The following is a 5,964-nucleotide window of genomic DNA, read 5'->3' as shown; positions in this document are numbered from 1 at the left end:
TGTGTTTTGAAAACCACTTGATGTATGATGTTTTATAAAAGTTGCTCTCAACTATTTTAATTATATTAAAGCTTTATTTTGGATTGCTTTGCATACCAGTACATATGTATTGACCCCCCTCCTCCCTCAAGGTTCTAAGGCTCAGTCTAGGGGTCCAGAAAAGCAGTAGAGTTTAACAGACAGAGTTGCAGGTGTCCAGTTAGTAAGCCTTCTATATTCCAAAAGGCCTATCGTTTCATATTATGTTAATTATTTCCATTTTTGTCTACTAGGGGCCTTGTCCCAGTTTCAAACAGTTGACAAATTTTCATGTAGTAGAGATTTCGCAGATTGAGTCAGATATTATTAGATGTTGTTGATTTTTAATTTTTATACTTATGTTGAATCCCTAACTAACCATGTTTCTGTAGCTGATTTTGTTTGTACATCTTCTTTATTTATATGAATGTTGTGCAGGATTACCGGATAGGGAAGGGCATTGCGGACCTCTATGGTTCAGGATGTCCATCACGGCCAAGGCCCTAGTTTGGGTCGTGAGAAACTTGGTATCAGAGCATGATTCATGGTCCCAGGGTGTTTGGGAAATTGCATCAGGTAGAGTCTTATTTATGGGTTTGTAGTGCGCCATATTTATAAACAGGAGGCTACTAGGAATTTAGGAATATCCCTCTTTCTTCATGTTCTAGTTGGTGCAATAAGGCTAGAATGTTCCTCTTTCATATTAAAATTCATGCTATGGTGTTGCCTATACAAAAGTAAAGTTATCCCAATTTGTTCCTTACTGTGATGTTCTTAGACATATCTTATTATTGGGCTGATTCAAGTATAGAAGTTTAGAGTCTATATGGTATGGTCATTTCTGATTGAATTATATCAGGTTTTCAGCAAGAACTTGAGAAGAGTACGTTTGTACTTTCGAGTGTGTTGGTTCTAGTGTGAACCTTGATTTTTATGAAATCGTATTTTTCAGCCTACAGTATTAAGTGTATTTAGTCCTTTTCAGAACTTATGTTGCCAATGTCACGCTTCAGAGGTAATGAGGTATAGCAGAATGTTGGAACTGTATTTCTACCTGAGTAGTAGCATAAGTTAAAGTGTCGTTGTGATGACCTACAAGGATAGGCTTGAATGACATATTGGGATGTAAGTTGAGGAATGCAATAAGTGCTAGCGAATCCATAGTAAGATTTCAAGTTTGGTCATTGAAGTGGTAAAGCATGTTATGCTTAGGATATGAAAAAAATATATATAAAAGGTTGAACCATATGGTTTAGAATAATATCGTGGTGTGGCATGTTGTATTTTATGATTTCAAGTTAGGCTTGATCACGGTGAAAGTATTTAAGCTACTTTAGACATTAGTAAAAAGATTTATGAGGATTATAACTTTAATCAATGAGTATGGTAATTAAGGAGAATAGTATAGTTAAGGGATACTCGAGAAGTGTGCTAAGCTTGAAAGTAACAAGTTGCATGGCCTAGGGCGTGGTAATTCTATTCCATGCTATAGGATAGTGTCATTATTATGATTTCTTGGTTGGGTGCCTTGTGTAAATAATCCCCAAGGTTCTTTGTTCCCTAACACTGCTATGACTTCTTTAGAAAGAGTGGTGAAGAGTTATTCCAGTTAAGTATAGGTTCCAGTATAATTTCGCCTGTATAACCAGCAATTAAGTTTAACAGTCGGGCAGGCTAGTTACTGTGATTTTCTACCTTTTCACCCATTCCTACTATTCGAATGTCATGCATATGACCATCCCAAGAGATAATCTATTCCATCGATGTAAGTTGTGATTTCAGTTCAGCCCAAGCATTATGTTTCAGATTTAGCTATTCAGTCATGACTCAGTTCATAAGTGTTCAACGCATGATATCAAATTTTTTCAGGTATTTTAGCTCAGGCAGTATAATACCCTGGTACGATCTAAGTCTTGTTGCTTCATGATTCTTACTTGCATAGGTTATCAATTCTCAATTCAATATGTATGATTAGATCACAATCAATCCAAGAAAATCCTAAACTCTCAAGACTAATCTGCTCCTTAAAGCAAGTAAAGTCAAGTCAGCTCAAAATTCAGTTTCATGATAGAAGTTTAAATGTCTCAGATCAGTTATATCCTTTCTTAGAAGATACAACATGTCTGTGTTATACCACACCTTTAGGACATCAACATTCCTACCCATCATTCAGGGACGAATGATCCCAAGGAGGAGATAATGTAACGCCCCGTACTTTTGGACTAGAATTTAGACCATCGTTCCTATGCTCATAGATCTGAACTAAGAAATTACTTGTTAATATTTGTATGGTGATCAGTTCTAAATTATAGGAATACGTTTGAATATGATTTGAGATTACAAAAATCCCCTAACTCTAAGACGAGTTGAAAACATTTTTATCAATTAAGTTTTAGAGAATGTTTCAACTAGAGTCAACTTCCAGAGACCATAACTCCTAATATATATAGAATTAGAGGACTTACTATATATATCAAATGAAAGGTCTTCTATTTATCTTTCTAACGATACCAATTTTACAAAAATCTGACACCCGAGCAAGAAGTTATGGCTTTACAAAGTAGAGTGTGTCCCTAGCATAAGGTGTGCGACGCACAACCTAACTTATGCTATAAGGTGTGCGACGCACAACCTAATGTGTGCGATAAAATATGCGCTGCACAACCTAGCTTATGCATTAATGTGTGCGCCGCATACATTGTGGTCCAAGTGACTTAAATACTCCGTATTTGGGCAAAGTGGTCATTTTCCCACCCCTATATTAGCCACAAACATGGAATTTTACTCCAAATACACCAAAATATACTTCTTCTTCCAATTTTCTCTAAAGAACAACACCCGTTAGTCCCAAACAAAAATCAAGATCCCTCAAGATTCAACCATGGGTTTTCAAAATTGATTGAAGATTTGGAATCCCCGAACAGTAGGCTTCAAGAATCATCCATTACTCTCCACAATCGAGGTACGTGGGGTTTTCCCGAAAATTCATGGGCAAAGAAACATTCTTTATTTCATGCTAAAGATTTTGAAATCATGATTTTTGGAAAAGGGTTGAATTTTACCATTACTAGCATGTTTTATAAGCTCTAATTAATATTGTTTGGTCCTTAGGCCTTCCCCAAATTTATTTGAAATTCTATATATATGTATGAATGTGTTTAATAATTAATATTCAATTGAGAGTATTAATTATAATGAAATCCCTCTCTTGTTATGATTTTTCTTTACCTATGATATGCTATGAAACCTTTTGAATGCATTTTGAAAAGCATGATATGAAACGTCTTGATTTATACTATGAATTGAATATGATTTTGGAATCAAAAGAGAGGGTTATACATGTTTATAAATGTTGAATATGCATATAATGAAAGAGTACATGGTTTTGCCAAAATCTCATGACCAATATATGTTTTAAGAATTCTTCCATAGTTTTGACTTATGTTTCGGAACATGAAATCTCTTATACTATTTACAACTTTAGGTGGTCTGAATTGAGTGTTGATGAAAGAATCATGCGTGATGCATTATGGATCAGAAATAGGACTTGCAATTCTTGGTGTGACGACACCAATTCATACTATGCCATGATAATTCAGAATAGAATAGAACACATGTTTGAAATCAGATTTTCAGATGTTGAAACTAGAAAGAATTGCATGATTTAGAACATGATAAAATTGGGCATAAAGAGAACTTAGGTGGTTCCCCGAAGAAGGCATGAGTTCAGATAACTCATTTTCCAAAATCGTTATTTGCCGATTTGGGTTTATATATTACGTTGGAAAAGAGCTCTGTGGCATATCAGACTCAAACACTCCAATCCTTGCAGCACACTTGGGTTGGGGGATTTCCTGTTTAGTCAATAGTGGATTCCGTATGTCTTGTGGAATATCAGACTTGTAGGGGAGTGCCACCTAACTCAGAAGTAATAAAAAGATCAGAATTTACATTGACAGAAAGGTTTCATGTTTTTAGAAAATGCCCATGTGTTTTGAAAACCACTTGATGTATGATATTTTGTCAAAGTTTCTCTCAACGATTTTAATTATATTAAAGCCTTATTTTGGATTGCTTTGCATACCAGTACATATGTATTGACCCCCCTCCTCCCTTTAGGTTCTGAGGCTCAGTCTAGGGGTCCAGAAAAGCAGTAGAGTTTAACGGACAGAGTTGCAGGTGTCCAGTTGGTGAGACTTCTATATTCTAGAAGGCCTGTATTTTTTGATTATGGTAATTATTTCCATTTTGGTCTACTGGGGGCCTTGTCCTAGTTTCAGACAGTTAACAGATTTTCATGTAGTAGAGATTTTGCAGACTGAGTCAGATATTGTTAGATGTAGTTGATTTTCAATTTTCATACTTATGTTATATCCAGAAATGACCATGTTTTCATAGCAGATTATGTTTCTATATCTTCTTTATTTATATGAATGTTGTGAATGATTACCAAATAGGGAAGGGCATTTTGGAACTCTATGTTTCGGGATGTCCGTCACGGCCAGGCCATAGTTTGGGTTGTGATAGTTTATGTCATGCGAAAGAGCATGAGCTCTATTTAATTCCTATTTCTATCTCATCCTTCATTCTATTTACAGATAATGCCTCCTAGAAGAAATAATAGAAGAAGGAATGGGGATTATCCTACACCCCTTCGTATTCAAGAAGATCCCTTGAATGAGCATATTTCTCAAGTCGAATTTAGGACTGCTTTCACTACATTAGCCCATTCTGTAGCTGCTTAAAATAACCAGAAGGCTGTTGCCCCAACCAATCCAGTGGCAATTACAGCTACAATTAGGATTAAGGATTTCACTCGGATGAATCACCCTCTGTTTTATGGATCCAAGTTTGAGGAGGATCCGCATGAGTTTTTGGACATGGTGCATAAAGTGATAGATATCATGGGCATCACTTTTAGTGAGAGTGTATAGTTGGCTGCATACTAATTACAAGGTTTAGCTCACACCTGGGTTAAGTAGTGAAAGGAGGACCGAGGTATTGATGTAGGGCCTGTAGTGTGGGAGGATTTTACCACAACTTTCTTAGATAGTTTCTTCCCCCTAGAGTTGATGGAAGCTTAGGTTCACGACTTCATCAATTTGAAGTAGGGTAATATGAGCGTAAAAGGAGTACTCAATTAAGTTTACTCAGTTGGTGAGGTATGCTCCTACTATGGTGGTAGATAATAGGTCTAGAATGAGTAAGTTTGTATCTGGTGTAGTTTATAATATGGTTAACGAGTGTAGGGCTACCATGTTGATTAAGAAGATGGACCTATCTAGACTTATGGTTCATGCTCAAAAGATTGAGAAGGAGAAACACAAGAAGAAAAAGAGAGGGAATAAGAGTACTAGAATAGGTAGTTTCAACTTTTCTCAGCCAAGGTCAGAAGGCAGTAATCGTTCTTAGTTTTGTTAGAAATTTTCATCCCCATCTTCATCCTTAGCTAGTGCACTATTAACTAATTTTAGGCAAGACAATCGGGATAGGGTGTTAGGCTCTAAGTTCTAGGGCAGTGTAAATAGTAGTCATACTAATCTACTTTGCTAGAAATGTGGAAGGAATCATCATGGTGAGTGTAAGGCTAGTAGTGATGTGTGTTTTAGATATGGCAAGCTAGGCCACAGGGTCAGTGATTGCCCAGGGGCTGGTCAGCAGGGTCATTCCACTCATTCTTTAGCTCCAATAGGTCACTCAAACTCAGCAGGATGACACTACCAGTGCAACCAGTGGGCAGTGTCAAAATTGATTGTATGCACTCTAGTCTAGGCATGATAATGAAAGTTCTCCTAATGTGTTTATGAGTTACATTACAAGTCTTTCATCTTCATGTTTATGTTTTATTATACCCCAAAAATTTACTTTCTTTTATGACTCCTTATATAGCTATCAACTTTTATGTCAGTCCCAAAATATTAGCAGAACCTTTCTCATTGTATATCC

Source organism: Capsicum annuum, chromosome 1 (assembly GCF_002878395.1).
Source record: "Capsicum annuum cultivar UCD-10X-F1 chromosome 1, UCD10Xv1.1, whole genome shotgun sequence".
In the NCBI taxonomy this organism is placed as follows: Eukaryota; Viridiplantae; Streptophyta; class Magnoliopsida; order Solanales; family Solanaceae; genus Capsicum; species Capsicum annuum.
Note: the sequence above shows the minus strand (reverse complement) of the source record.